At 52.7% G+C, this 16,067-nt stretch overlaps 1 protein-coding gene across 1 annotated transcript in view; it reads left to right on the top strand.

Moving 5' to 3' along the window:
- KLHL29 (kelch like family member 29) overlaps positions 1–16,067 on the top strand; it is a 318,875-nt gene that overhangs the window by 86,771 nt on the left and 216,037 nt on the right. The gene's annotated exons all lie outside the window — the stretch shown is intronic.

The following is a 16,067-nucleotide window of genomic DNA, read 5'->3' as shown; positions in this document are numbered from 1 at the left end:
GCCAGAAACACAGGGGAACCTGGCCTGCCTTGGGAGGGCAAAATCTTGTGAATGGAATCTGCAATCTGGGATCCACTTTAGCTCCCACTGGGCAGGCCAGGAATGTGCCTGCTGAGGCAAGGAGGCCTGGAGCTGGGGTCGACGACGTTTGCCACGTTTGATGCTGCTGAAGGGAGAGGCGCCAGGCCTGGAGTGAAGCAGGCTGGAGGGCGGGGGAGTGGGCTCTGGGATCCAGGACAGTGGAGGCCCAGCTGGCCCAGCCTCGTATGTCCATGTGGGACTTGAGCCTTTAGAAGTCCAAGCTGCAGCCTGGGCGCAGTGGCTCATGCCTGTAATCCCAGAACTTTGGGAGACCTAGGCGGGCAAATCACCTAAGGTCGGGAGTCCAGCTCCGTATAGAAAGCCATCACCAGGGCCGGGCACGGTGTAATCATAACACTTTAGGAGGCCAAGGTAGGTGGATCACCTGAGGTCAGGAATTCGAGACCAGCCTGACCACATGGAGAAACCCCATCTCTGCTAAAAATACAATATTAGCCAGGCATGGTGGTACAAGCCTGTAATCCCAGCTACTCAGGAGACTGAGACAGGAGAATTGCTTAAACCGGGGAGGCGGAGGTTGCAGTGAGCCAAGATTGCGCCATTGTACTCCAGCCTGGGCAACAAGAGTAAAACTCCATCTCAGAAAAAAAAAAAAAAGTCCAAGCTGCGTCTGCATAACACATAGGGCCTAGTGCTGAGTGAGCACAGGCCATAGTGGCCCTGGGACTGCTGTATCCTCAGCAGCCCACCCCCGTGCCCTCTGACCAGTGGCCTCCTGGCCTCTGCCTGGGGCTGAACTCCAGCTCCCCCTGCAGCTGAGGCAGAGCTTGAGACCAACAAGGCTCCTGCCCTCCAGATTCTCTGCTGTCCAGAGAGCTTTCTCTTTGCACTCAGACACAGTGGGGTTGGGGATGGCTGTCCACTGCTAGAACCCTTGCACAGAGAGGAGAAAATATGGCTTTGGAATCTCAGCCTTGGTTGTCAGCGGGAAGTGGGAGGAGGCTCTGGGCCAGGCCAGGTTCAGCCACTGAAATGGAAGCTTCCCCACCCCGGGACCCCACCGTGAATCCAGCCTGCAGCCTCCCAGCAGCCCAGTGGGGGCAGCCAGAAGAGAGATGGGTTCCCGGCCTAGGGAGCTGGTGGGCTGTTGGCACACGCCCACGACACCACTAGCGGGGGATGGCTGTCCTTGCTAGTTATCCCAGGCATGGGGGGATGCTTTGCCTCCAGGCCTCCTGTTGGGTCAGAGAAGGGGAGTTGGAAAATAAGACAGTGAAGCGTCGGTTTGGCAGCGTTAGCCTCCCCAGCTCCTAGACAAAGAAAAGATTGAGGAGATGCTCTTTACAGAAGCCAGCTCTCCTGATGCGCCTGTGAGTTTGGTGAGAGGGGAGGGAACAGAGGCAGCCTCGGGCAGTGGGTCTTGGTTTCTTAAATGATGACCCTGTTTGGGGTCTTCTCTTCCCTGCTGCTGATGCAGGGTGGCACGTGGCTCTTGTTCTTTTGTGTGTCCCAAACTCTGGGAATCATGTCCTTCAGGATGGGGAGGGACCTCGAAGGTGGTCTCACCAGGCATAGCTGGTAAGGTGTCCCCTACATGGGCCTCTGTCTCTGTGCCCCCAGACCAGCGTCCCCATTGTGAACTGAAGTCTGTCTTCCTAGCTCTTGGCTAGTTCCTGGAGAACGGGAATCACACCTGATCTGTCTCTGTTCTGCCCCTTCCCCTACTCATACCAGTACCTGCTGAGCTCTTGGTAAACAAATCACTGCGCACAGCCAGGACTGTGCCTGGGAGTGCCTGCAGTGTGTGGCCTGCGGCAGGCTGTGTCCTCCCCTCCGTGCAGTAGTCCCATTGATTTCCAAGATGATAGGGAAGTTCCGAGGCCTCTGGAAGGTCTGTGACTACTGGGGATCAGTGGAAGCAGCTATCAATTTACTGTGGAAACTGTGCCAGCTCATAGGGCCCTGTGTAACCTGCTACGAAACAGGCCCGTCCAAGAGCCAAGCGTGGAGGGCTGCGCTCTGCTTTTCTGTGGTTTGGTGAAAATCACCCAACTAAGTAAGAAGGCCATACTGGAACGAGCTCACAGAAGTGGAATCTGATACCTGCACTGCAGGGAAGACGGGTGGAGGGGAGTTGAGCTGAGGACTCGGTTTGCGCAGAGCCCAATGCTGAGCCAAGAACGGCATTAGCAGACACCTCGGGCTCTGGAGGTGGTGAAGGGCAGTGCTGATTGTCACTGGCACCGGAGCCACCCTGGGCGGCCTCCCCTGTCTCCGTCATTGAGACCATCTCAGTGCTGTCCATTAGGCTATTTGTCCCTCTGCCCTGAGCAAGCAAAATGCCCTGCATGCCGTCTGCATCCTCAAAGGAGATTGCAAATGTCTCCGGAGCTAACGGCAGTTAGGGAATACTGTGTGCCGTGCCCTGGGCTTCCGCATCCCCCACCTTCACTCCCCCCAGTCCTCTACCTGCCTTCCCTCCCTCGCCCCCCGGACAGTCCTGGTTCCTGAGATCTCCCCTTGTCTGCTCCCCTCTTGGCCCTGGTGGTGTCCACCTCAAGGAGGGACCTGCAGCAGACATCTCAGTGCTGCTCTGGCCAACACAGACACTCTGCCACCCCCTTGTCTTTTGACTGTAGCTGCATTTCCTGGGCCGTCCTGGGGAGCTCTGCAGCCCCTTCTTCAAATGGGCATCTGGGTACTCTGAAAAGGTCATGTGACCACACCCCCAGCCCGTGCTGTCCACCTCGGTGTCAGCAAGCGGCCTGTCCTCCTGCTTCCTGTCCATCTTGCTCGTGTGAGCTGCCATCCTCCAGCTCCACTGCCTCCTCCCGCCAGGAAGGGACAGTGTTGGTGCCACAGGGCTTTCCTCGGCTCCCCGTATCTCCAGCCTTCCCTCCGCTCCCTCTGCTTCAGCTGTTCCCAGGCTTGACTCCCATGTGGCATCTCTGGCCCAGGGTCCAGACCACTCTCCAGCAGCTCCTGCTTAGCAGTTCCCTGCTGTGTGATTTGCGTCTCAGACTCCACCTGCCCGAAATAAAGCTGCTTCCTTGCTCTCCAAGGAAGCCGTGTACTGGGACTGTCTCACCCCGCCGCCCTCCCTTAGCCCTGCATCTCTGTCTCCTTTGCCTTAGGCTGCTCACCTTCCTTCCTGGGCCATGAGCTCACTGAGGACAGGGACCATCCTCTTTTCTCTACAAGCCCAGCACAGGGCCCTGTACATGCATACCTCTTGGGATCAGATGATTTTATTCAGTTCACAGATTACAGAACCACAGACAGCGTGTCCTCATAGGCAGCGTAGTGGCAGGGAACCTCGGATTGGAGGCAAACTCTGAGTTCTAGTCCCAAATTCACCACTAACTCTGGGAAAGCCCTGTAAAACCTTCTGAGCCTCAGTCTCCTCAGCTGTAAAATGGGAATCACCCCAGCCTTCCTACCTCTCAGGAGCTTGAAAGGTGACAGGAGAGAAATGGTGCCACCGGGGCCAGCAGTTCTCAGCCCTTGGTGCACACTGGAATCGCCCGGAGGGCTTTAAGAACTACAGATGGGCCGGGCGCGGTGGTTCATGCCTGTAATCCAGCACTTTGGGAAGCCAAGGCAGGCGGATCACTTGAGGTCAGGAGTTCGGGACCAGCCTGGTCAACATGGTAAAACCCCAACTCTACTACAAATACAAAAATTAGCCAGGCATGGCGGCACACGCCTGTAGTCCCAGCTACTCTGGAGACTGAGTCACAAGAATCACTTGAGCCCAGGAGGTGGAGGTTGCAGTGAGCTAAGGTTGTGCCCCTGCACCGCTCCAGCCTAGGTGACAGAGGGAGACTGTCTCCAAAAAAAAAAAAAAAAAGAACTACAGATGTCTGGGTCCTTCCCCAAGATATTCTGATTGTTCTCATGAGGGTGGATATCAGTGTGTTTGAAATCTTTAACCACTACTTTCAACTCATAGGTGTTATTACCAAGTTCCTGAATTCTATGCCTTGAGGAATTGAGATGGAAGTTATAAAGATTTTGCAAAACAATATTCCTGGGTGATGTGCGATTTGTCTAGTCTTTCGGATCTTTTAAAATCTACCGCCCAGGCCAGGTGCAGTGGCTCGCACCTGTAATCCCAGCACTTCGGGAGGCCGAGGCAGACGGATCACAAGGTCAGGAGTTCGAGATCAGCCTGTCCAACGTGGTGAAACCCCGTGTCTACTAAAATACAAAAAATTAGCTGGGCGTGGTGGCACATGCCTGTAATCTCAACTACTCAAGAGGCTGAGGCTGGAGAATCGCTTGAACCCGGGAGGCAGAGGTTGCAGCTAGCCAAAATTGTGCCAGTGCACACCAACCTGGGCGACAGAGCGAGACTCCATGTCTAATCAATCAATCAATCAGTCTACCGCCTGGATCAAGCCATCCAAAAGCTGGGTACCTTGGCTGTGCTGTACTGTGTTCATCTCACCCCACCGGAACGCTTTTACATGAACTCTACAAACTGGTAGACTATCTGCTGCCCTCCAGGTTAAAGCAGTGCACCCTCATTTGGGATTCTGTGGCAGTTAATGTTTATCCTGTCACTTGTGACTCCTTTGCTAGGACCCTTGGGAGAGGTGTCTCTGATTTCACCACAGACATATTCTCCTCCCGAGCCACCGTCCTGGGATCTCATGGACCCAGAAATCATGTAACACACAGATCAGCTTCCTGTTTGCCTCTTCCAAGCTCTCTAAACAGTAGCTCTCCGCTCTGGCTGCATATGACATCACCCAGGGAGATTTTTAAAATTCTCATACCACATCCATGAGATCACAGTCTCTGGGAGGGGGATCCAGGCATTCGTATTTTTGTAAAGCTCCCCAGGTGATTCTGATGGGTGGCCAAGGTCAGATGCATTGCCAAGCCTGGAGGCAAACTTGGGGCCCACCTGTAGCCCATGTATGGCACTTTCTAAATATGGTTTTATGTAGGCAACGTTCCCTTCCCCATTTCCTGCTCCTACACTTGTGATTCTCTCTCCTGCTTTTGATTTATGATGTCTTAATGTATCCTTTTAAGTACGCTGCAATCCTTTCTGGAACGTAGCAAAGTGAAAACAAATGGAGTAGAAAGCTTACTGCTTTTCTCTGACTGGGACCTGGGCACAGCTCCCACCCCAGTCAGGGCTCCCTGGAAAGAGGGTAGGAGACTCCCGTTTCCCCAGCCACAGAAGCTGGTCAGCAGCCTCGTTCTGTAACCCCACAATGGGGAATGGTAGTCAGTTCTGCCAAGAGCCCATAAAAGAGGCTGGTTCCGGCCAAGAGCAGTGGCTCACGCCTGTAATCCCAGCACTTTCGGAGGCCGAGGCAGGCGGATCATCTGAGGTCAGGAGTTCGAGACCAGCCTGACTGACATGCCAAACCCCATCTCTACTAGGAAATACAAAAATTAGCCAGGCATGGTGATGTATGCCTGTAGTCCCAGCTGTTCGGAAAACTGAGACAGGAGAATTGCTTGAACTCAGGAAGCAGAGGTTGCAGTGAGCTGAGATCACACCACTGTACTTCAGCCTGGGCCACAGAGCTAGACTGCATCTCAAAACAAAAGTTGAGGGGCTGGTTGGCTCACAGCATCTGAGTGTTGAGATGGGACTGGGGGGAGATGAGAGATGGCTAAGGATGGCCACCAAAACGCCACCTGATTCAGGATTGTGGAAGGCCACCCCCCCCATCTCTCTTGTCTGTTCCACTCAGCCCCATGCTAAACAGTGGGTGGAGATGGTCAGCAAAAGGCTGGAGATGCCCAGGGTGGACTCTTTCCCCAGTCCTGGAAGCCAGGAAGCTGAGGTTCACATGCACAAGGGCAATTTCTCTTAGCGAATGGCAGGTAAGATGGAGGGGCGCACAGCAGTCCAGTCTGGCTGCAGAACCTCGTTTGGCCCCTGGGCTAGAAACAGCTCCACAAACCTCAGAGCTTATTTTCATGGTAAAATTTGATTTTCTTTTTTTTTGAGACGGAGTTTCACTCATGTTACCCAGGCTGGAGTGCAATGGCGCAATCTCGGCTCACTGCAACCTCCGCCTCCTGGGTTCAGGCAATTCTCCTGCCTCAGCCTCGTGAGTAGCTGGGATTACAGGCACGCACCACCATGCCCAGCTAATTTTTTGTATTTTTAGTAGAGACGGGGTTTCACCATGTTGACCAGGATGGTCTCGATCTCTTGACCTCATGATCCATCCGCCTCAGCCTCCCAAAGTGCTGGGATTACAGGCTTGAGCCACCGCGCCCGGCTGTAAAATTTGATTTTCTAAGCACCCTGTCTCCTTGCTTACCTTGCACCTGCTCCAGTGGCTGGGGCTGTGGGGAACAGTTGTGAGTTTGTGTCCTCTGTGAGGGCACCTGGCCAAGTAGACATGGGGGCTGACCCCCAGCCTGTTCTCTGAGAGTATCTCCGTGCCCTTGAGAGTTCGGAGAGAGGAGTACCTCATTCTAACTCGCACAAAAGTATCGAACAGGGGAAAGCACCATGTGTACGTCCTGCTCAGGGAAAGCACCGTGTGTGTATACATTGAGTGACCATGCTCTGAAATTGATGGACTTCCATCCTGTGGGGATGATCTCATTTACTTATACTCAGGCTACTCAGAAAGACATTTAAGCTTTTGTCTTCTAATCATAAATTTCTCCTCTCCCCCCTCTCCCCCCATCCCCCACCAGCTCTACCCCTCTCTCTCTTACAACTGGACAAATAGTGCCAGGAGTACTGGGGATTATAGGATGAATACCCAGCACATGGTGAAACCAAAGAGTGATGCAACACTCATTCATTCATTCCTTCAACACTTACTGGTAGCCACATTGTACATTGTCCTATGTCTGGGATCCAGAAAGGTCAGGCAAAAGCCCTGCCTGCAAGGAGCTCTCAGTCCGGTGGGGCAGCAAGTACCTATGAATTCTTACATGATAAATGTGATCAATTCTTTTTTCTCTTTTTTTTTTTTCTGAGAAGGAGTTTTGCTCTTGTTGACCAGGCTAGAGTGCAATGGCATGATCTCAGCTCACTGCAACCTCCGCCTCCTGGGTTTAAGCGATTCTCCTGCCTTAGCCTCCCGAGTAGCTGGGATTACAGGCATGCGCCACCACACCTGGCTCATTTTTGTATTTTTAGCAGAGACAGGGTTTCTCCATGTTGGTCAGCTTGGTCTTGAACTCCGGACCTCACGTGATCCACCCGCCTCAGCCTTCCAAAGTGCTGGGATTACAGGCGTGAGCCACTGCCCCTGGCCTAATGTAATCAATCCTTATGTGGCAAATATGTGATAAATCCAACAAAAATTTATACCAAGTGCTATGGAAGAGCAACTCATTTACTGAACAATACTTACTGAGCATCTACTATAATGCTAGGCATTGTTGTAGGAGCTGGGGTTATCACAGCGACCGCATGAAACAAAAACCCCTGACCCAGAGCGTACATTTGAGGGGGTGAGAATACTCAGCAACCAGCTTAGTTTGATCCAAACCACAGGCTTCAAAGGAGAGGTGACTTAAAGCTGGAAATCGAAATCTGTGCATTTATATGCGTGTGCAGGGAGCACTGCCGGCAAGGGGAACAGCTTGTGTAAAAGCCTGAAGATATAAAAAGACCAAAGATATCAGAGCAGAAATGCTAAGGGAAGCCTAAGCATCGGGAGACGCAGCCCTGAATGCCATGCTAACCCTTCCAAGGTTGCTCTCTCATATCGTGAGAATAGAGCTGAAAGCTCGCAGGGCACTGGCCAGAGCCGTCTCGCAGCTAGGTTCCATGTGCCCCAGAACAGACTCCTTGGCCACGCCCACTCCAACTCCAATTTGTTGGAACCTCTAAGGCTAAAGATAAATGATTTATGTTACCTCCTCCTGTGACCTAAGTGCTTTCAGGTTGCGAAGTGTTTTCACACAGCTTCTTGTCCTAGATCATGAAAGGGACTCTAGGAGATAGACAGAAAGGGGTTATTGTTATCATTTATTGTACCAAGGAGCAAATCAAAGCCCAGAGAGGTCTAGTGTCTTGCTCAAGGTCACTCAGCCCATCAAGGCAGAGCAGAAATTAGAGTCCCTGTCTCCTGGTTCCTAATATAATCCGGGGGCCCTTCTTGCCCCCATGTTGGCTGCCACTCCTTATTTTGAAGCCTAAAAAGCTCTGAGCAAGTATCATTCACATCCCTGCCTGCCTCTGATGACCATTAGTGGAGCACATACGACATGTCAAGCCAGGCGTTGACCATCTGCTGGGCTGCAGTGTGGTCCTAACCCCCATTCAGGAAGAGAACTGAAGGAATCGCATAATGGCTGCCCTTCTTCCCACCCACCATGACCCAAGAGGCCTAAAGACCTCCTGAGCCAAGTGGAACAGGACACAATGACCATCGCAGGCTAGAGACCCCTCCACTTGCTCCTGAGTCCCCTCATCTAGGCCAGCTGGAGGCTCATTCATGACAGATGCCAATGCATATTTTCACTCTTACTTGTAAGCTTGCTGATGCGAAGAGAATGGGGAGATTTCAGCCTCACGCACAGAGCCTGAGCTTGCCCGCGGAAGACAGACGTAGCCTAGCAGTCCTCACAGGCCTCCCTTGCTTTGTAGCAACTCATTTAGATAAAAGCATCTGGTTCGTAAGGTAGCAGCAACAACGAAAATCATTAGAAGCACATTTCTGCTTTTACATAGTAACCTAGTAACAGCACAGGAGGCAACAATTAACCTGGCACTCCCTTCTCTAGGTACACAGGCGGGTGCCGAAAGTAGAAACAGAAGTCAGAACAGAGAGGTTCTTTCCAGGGCCGTTCTGCGATCCGGACTTGGGATGTGGCGGAGTCTGCCCTGCCAGCCAGCCAGAGAGCCACGCCCCTGCCATTAGCACAGAGAGAGGGCATCCCCCCTCTCCATCCCAGAATAAACAGTGTGATTATTTATTTAGCACCAGTTCAAGGCTTTCTAAAATGCATCCACGGTGCTCTGCCATCTTACACAGGTCCTCCCTGAACTGCTGCTGACTCTGTGGATCAGATAAAGGAAATCTGGCCTGCGCCAGTCTCTGCGGGGCACTTGCTGCCATCTATGAGGCTCCTGTACTCCCTGACCTACCTGAGTGTTCGTGTCCCACCTGGGGGCACTGGGTCCTGCTCAGAGAGTCTCCGGGAAGCGCCTCTCCCATCCCTGCCCATCTCCTGGCAAAGAGCTCCCAGGCTGTCCCCGAGGGAATTCTCTCTCCCCTGATGCCCCGATGCCATTTCTCTCCCCGACACCCTTGTAGGACTTGCTGCTTCCTGGTTCCAGTGTGGTCCTGTCACTGCCCCGTACGCCTAAGTCTCATTCCCGTCCCCCGGTACGGAGGGCAACCTACAGAGCCAAACACCCCACACACGCTGAAAAGGAATTGATGAATGGAAAAAGTCAGCTCCCACGGCCTCTGGCTGTGCTTCTGGTCCCCTGAGCCCCACGTCCCTCAGATCACAGAACTTTCTCGGGAGACTACAGGGAGTTCCCTGGTGGCAGGGACTGTCTCAGTCACTAAGCCTGGCACAAAGAAGGCATTCAGATGTTTCTGAGATGAACGAATGAAGTGGCTCCTTTAACCACTGGGTGTGAAAGGACACAGCCACACCCATCAAAGCAGCTCACAGCTGCCCATGTTAGGGCAGAGGGTGACACACCGCCCCTGGGGACATAGAGCAACCAGCCCAGAGCTCTCCTTCCACTGTTCCAAGCATAGTCCATGGCTCAGGAGAAAGCTAGGCCCCCCAGATCTTGCTAGAACCCAGGCTCTCGGTATGCTCAACATCATGTGCAAACCGTGTTTAGAAAGGTATGTTCCGTATGCAGAGAGTCCTCGGGCTTTCATTCATTCATTCAGGCAACAGCAAGCAACAGAAAGTAATGGTCACAAGCACAGCTGCTAGACTGCCTGGGTCCTAATCCCAGCCCTGCCCCTTTCCAGCTGTGCAACCTCTGGTACAGTCCTTAACGTCCCTGTGCCTCAGTTTCTTCATGTGCAAAATAGAGATTATCACGAAATCATCTGGTGGTGGTAAGGACTAAATGAGTTAACATAATAAAGTGCCTGGAATAGTGCATAAGAAGTGGTACTGTACAGGGATTTGCTGTTATTATCGTAAACTCTAGGACCCTAGCTGAGTCACAGACTTCATTCATGCCTCCTTTGGGACCAAATGCACCTTCAGGGAAGGTGTTGGCATGCCCACCTCCCATGCTCACCTGTCAGTCATCCTACAGCCTTCGCGTGCTGAATGCATCCAGTTGCAGGGGATGTCTGTCTGATCCCAGGGAGGTGGCCCTTCTCGGCCCATGGATCCCAGACAGCCACTGGCTGCATCTTCCGGTTCTCCATAGACCACGGCAGGGGGTCCTGGAGCCCCTCCCACTTACTTCTGGTAGGGAATCTCCAAGCACCTATCACAGCCCCATTTCATTTAGCCCCGCCCCCCAAAAAGATCTGAACTCCTGCTCAGGAGCGCAAACCCAGACAGTGATGAATGCCCGCCCGAGACGCTGGGGTTTATCCCTCCCAGGATTACCATTGGCAGGCTCTGAGACCCAGAAGGATGTCTGTGCCCCTCTTTGGATCTTGTCTGTATCTGCATCATGAGGGGATTGGATTCATGATTGATCCCCAAGGACCAGTCAGGCTCTGTCCCCAGGAGTGACGCTCAGGATGGGGCCACGTGGGGGCTTCTGGGACTCCACTACAATTAGCACTGTGGCCTCAGAAGTTATGTCAGCATGTCCTTGGGGCATCTGTCATTAACAATTATGAAGTCATCATCTGGTAAATAATTCATAACCCGAGAGATGGGATAAGCTGCCAATAAACAATAATCCATTTAGAATGAGGCTTGATGAGGGCGAGCACAGCTGCGGAAATGCAGCTACCTCCTAGAGGGCAGCACCCTGCTCACCTCTGGTGTCAACAGGGCCCATCCTTAGGACCCTGCTCAGGCCACACCTCCTCCCTGAAGCCCTCCCTCACCACTCCAAAGGCATCACCCCTCCCCTGAACTCAGCCAGGACTGAGTCTGTGAACCCAGTGAGTGCTGGCCAAGTGCCCAAGGCTGTGCTAAGCCTGCACTTTCTCGTGGAATCCTCCCAGCAGCCTTAGGGCTGTAGCTACTGTTGTTATCTCCTGTACGGAGAAGTAAACTGAGGTTTAGAGACTAAGGAACTTACCCAGGGTTGCTGAACTAGAAAGTCCAGGTCTGGAGTTCACATCCACATCATGTGACAGCTCACTCTTAGCCAGGGTGTCCCACTCCCTCATGCGAGCAGCTATACCTCTTGTCATTTGTCCAGCCTTTATTTCCATGTGACCTTTGTCTCTCCAGCAAGACTGTGAGCCCTGGGTGGGTCCCAGGAGGTGCTTCCCGGAGGCAGTAGAGCAGAGCCTCTCCTTGCTGGGTAGTTAGTTCATGTTATAGTTAGGCTTCTACTGGCGTTTGGAGGCCAAACCAAGGACGCTGGTGAGGGAGCAGGAGGGGACGTCTTCCGTGCGCACTACCTGAATTTCCATCTTCTAATAGGCCTGATGCATTTCTCCTTCCTAGGGGAGACTTTGCAGCCTCTGGCTATACTCCCTGGAAGTACTCTGTCCTGGGGAAGAAGTTCTTTGTTCAGAGGCTGGGAATCCTGGCTGCGTGGGTTGGTCTTTAGGACTGGGTTAACTCTGCCAAGAGCTCCTCATCTCCTGCCATGCCATCACCTACCAGCAAGACCAGCAGCCCACCCTGTGTCTGCAGTGCCCCATGCTAGAAGGGGCCCTCAAGGGTGTCCCAGTCCCCCCTCTAAAAGGCTCTATTCTTTGTTCTCCTGGGCAGGGGCACTGCAGACATTGCTGGCCCCGGATGATAGCCAGCCTTCTGAGGCCTGAAGTCATAAAGGTCTGTTTTCTCTTCCTAGGGAAACAAAACTGCCCTGAGTTTCGAGCTTCAGGGAACAGGGTGGAGTTTCTGGATGCTGGGCCTGTAATTGCCACACATCTGGAATGTGGCAGAAACCTCTGCAGGCAGACCGTGTGGTGGGAGAAGCCACAGTGACTCGGTGTAGGCTCATTCCTCAATAACCACAGTAACCAGCCCGAGGGGAGGCCCCTTCTAGCCTTTTCACCTCTCCTCCTGCGGCCAGCGACGTGGTTAGGACTGGCAGACGCGTGGCAGGACAATGGGTCCCTTGCTGCTCTCTAGAGCAGCTTGAAACAGCTGGAGTCTTCCCATCTCCTTTGAACAGAATCGACTCACGGGAGGCGCTGGCCCCGTCTTATTTGTCAGGCTTCACAATGACACGCCTCCTGCCCCTGGCCTGAGCTCCTTGCTTTCAGGATTGGGGAAATATTCCACCGCTGGCCATCCCTGGCCTTTTGCTAACAATCTCCACCTGCTATTCAGCTATTCAGTGTGGGGCTGAGTGGAGTGGACATGGAAAGCAGAGAGGGGGGCTCAGCTACTGCCAGCCTGGACTGGCTGATGCTCTGGCAGCCAACTCTGGCCGTCCCCCGCCTCCTGTTCAGTCTCATCTCAGCACTCCGATGCTGGGAACCAGACCAGCCTCTTCTATGGGGCCTTGGAGGGCTCTTGGCAGAGCTGGCTACAATTCCCCATTGCGGGATTACAGAATGAGATCGTGACCCCAGACACACAGACCCTGTGTCTGGGGAAGCGGAGGCCTGATGGGTGGGAGCTGTGCCCAGGTCCCAGCCAGAGAAAAGGAGGAATGTTTTATATTTTCTCTTTTCTACTTGTTTTCACCTCATTGAGTTCCAGGAAGAATTGCAGGAGACTTAAAAGGACACATTAAGACATCATAAATCAGAAGGAGGAAACAGAATCGCCAGTGTAGGAGCAGGGAGTGTCACCTACACAAAAAGCCACATCTAGGAAGTCCCATAGATAGGCCGGCCACAAGTGAGCCACAAATTTTCCTCCAGGCTTGGCAGTGCTTCTGACCTCTGCTGTTCATTGGAATTGCCTGGGCATTCTGGTGATTAATGCAAAGCCATCTCCCTCTTGCTTACCCCAAAGAAGAGGGGACCACATCCCAAAATCTGTAGTAAGGGTCTTGCCTTTACTCTCGGGATTGGCCAGTCCCAGGGATGCTGAGATTCTCTTGCTTCTGGGGTGACTACTGCACCTCATCAGGACAGGACTTTGCATGCCCTGGTTGTGGACAGATTGACAGAAAATTGAAGTCTTATTTAGGGAAGGGAGGGGTAGTTTCCAACCCCATCAATAAAGGAATAAGAGAAACGCTTTTATCACAAAGCAGAGAACGTGGTGTTTCCATGGGCTCTAACATCTTACATCCCCAAGGAAGGATGGGTCTGCGACTGTGTGTCCACTTGGAGGGTGCCTTCCTGTTCTCCAGCGTGTGCTAAGTGATGTGCTGGGAAGAAGGGCTCACCCTCGAGGCAGGCTAGTCCTTCTACAGAAAGCCCTGGGGATGGATTGTCCCTGACATTAAAGCCTCTTCCCAAAGGTCTCTGGGGAAAGAAATTCCATCAGCTTCCAGAGTCCCTATTCTGGTGGCTCCTGCAGGCTTTCTTCTATCTGACCTGAATCTCCCTTGCTGCAATTTAAGCCCATTTTCCCTTGTTTTGTTCGGAATGGAAATGGAGAACAGCTCGTCCCCAGCTGCCTCCAAAAGCAGGGTGAGTCAGAAGTCCTTGCGTACCTCCTGCCACGCTGAAGCGTTCTCAGAAACCTGCACAGTTGAATGTGTCCTCATGAAAGCCTCCCAAGAGAACAGCTTCGCATTCATGCATGAGACAAGGCTCCACTGTGGGGTGGGGGCATGGTGGGGGCAGGGCCCCTCCTGTAGGCACAGTGCTAGATGGCCTGAGTGAATGGGCTTGGCCCGTGCAGTGACTAGGGAGCCAGGCACGTGAATGAAACGTGCATGCATGGAGTCTGGTCGGGGAGCTGAGGAGGGGATGGTCACATGGGGGGGGGGGAATGTCCCCACATCAGGTCCTAAGGGAGGGGAGGAAGTGACTGGGGAAAGAGGAGGCCCTCTCGGGCAGGTACCTGGAGACTCCTCGTCCACTCTAGCTTCCACATTTGCGTGTGAAAAAATAGTCTTAGTTATGCTCCCTTCGCTCTAGAGTTGGCAGCGGACTGTTTTCCCCGCCTGCCTCAGCTGATTTGAAAGATCACTCGCTTACTTAGCATGTGCTGGGGGAGCCCTCGTGGGCGAGGGTGTGCGTGCAGGCACATACATTCTCTGGAGGATTCTTTTGGCCTCTTGATCTCCCGGTCCACTAGGTTTCCATCTTGTTTTTGTGCCTTTTTACTTCTGGGAACAAAAAACCCCACTTGTTTCTGCTAAAGATAAGCTATTTTAGAGGCCATTGAAGCCAATTCCTGAAAGAGTTGGTTTGGTGGTTAAAAAAGAATCTGGTTGGAAAGCAGCAGATCACAGCAGCTGAGTGACTGAGTTAAAAAGCATTGATGCCGAGCGGTCCTGGCAACCAGCGGACAGCACACAGTGAATACACAGCATTGTCATTTTTCCTAGGCCAGTGGAATTAAAACCTTCCTACTCTGTGGGATAAATGGAGAGAAACTGAATCTCTTTTTCCTAAGCAGTTATCTAAGTGTGACACTGAGAGGTGAGCAAGGTCACTGGACTTTATGTTTTTCCATTGCTTGGTCAAGAGCTCCCTTTTCAAACTACTTGGCTCCAATACCATGTGGGGGAAATCCACCTGCATTGTTTGGATTTAAATAATGGAATTGCCATTAATACCTTCCATAAAAGATGACTGATTTCTGACTTTGTATTTATGGAAAGTTGGAGCTTGTAAAAGTAAACAGAGTGGCAGTTCATATTAACGCTGGTTCATACCCCTCCCTCTTCAGGGCTGATGAAATGGGTGGCTCCTGGCCTAAACGGCTCATGCCAGCTGCTGGGTCACAGCGATCTCTAGAGCGTGTAGTAGGCAGTCCTGGGCCAATCTGATTGCCAGCTGTGCTGGTCCAGGAGCCTGGGCTAAATGCTAGCCTTCTCTCCTTTACATCAGATTTTATTTTTTAATCTGATAGGATTTTTTTTTTTTTGAGATGGAGTTTTGCTCTTGTTGCCCAGGCTAGAGTGCAATGGCATGATCTCAGTTCATCGAAACCTCCACCTCCTGGATTCAAGTGATTCTCCTACCTCAGCCTCCCGAATAGCTGGGATTACAGGCACGTACCACCACATTCAGCTAATTTTGTCTTTTTAGAAGAGAGGGTTTCTCCATGTTGGTCAGGCTGGTCTCAAACTTCCAACCTTGGCCTCTCAAAGTGCTGGGATTATAGGCATGAGCCACTGTGCCCGCCCTTTATTTTTTTATTTTACTTTAAGTTCAGGGACACGTGCAGAACGTGCAGGTTTGTTGCATAGGTATACATGTGCCGTGGTGGTTTGCTGCACCTATCAACCCGTCATCTAGGTTTTACACCCTGCACACATTAGGTATTTCTCCTAATGCTCTCCCTCCCCTTTCCCCCCACCCCATATCAGATTCTAGTATCAAACTCAGTGCTCCAGCCCCTAGGAATACCGGCAGCTTCCTCCTGTGTTCTGTGGAAGCCCATTGCCCCTCATAGGACATGAGGACCCAGAGAGGCCCTCTACAGGTGGGCGGGTGTGTGAATGGCCACAGCCTCTGAGCTCTGCTCTCCTGTGCCTGGGAGCTCAGATGGACTGGCTTTAGTTCAGGGACCTGTGGGAACGCGGTCTGGTGGTTCAGGAGGTGTTCCTCCAGTGATGCTTTCCTCCTGCTTGGGAAAAGGCAGAGGGAAGGCCTGAGCACACCAACAAAGCAGTGGCAGGGCCCTAAGTGGCCTCAAGTGCCTGGGGAGCCAGGGATATGAATTGGGTCTCAGGGCTTATAGCTCCCATGCACGCAAGCCTTCCCCAAACTGGGCCAGTGGCTCTGCTCCTGCTCCTCCTCTTGCCCTCGGGTAGCTGCCCGTTTCACCCCTGTCCCAGCAATGGGAATCCCGTATCACTCTCTTCCAGCCCTCCAGGT

The sequence above is a fragment of the Sapajus apella genome, unplaced genomic scaffold (assembly GCF_009761245.1).
Source record: "Sapajus apella isolate SASKATOON/1434 unplaced genomic scaffold, GSC_monkey_1.0 scaffold31, whole genome shotgun sequence".
Classification (NCBI taxonomy): domain Eukaryota; kingdom Metazoa; phylum Chordata; class Mammalia; order Primates; family Cebidae; genus Sapajus; species Sapajus apella.
This window is presented reverse-complemented; position numbering and strand designations above follow the sequence as displayed.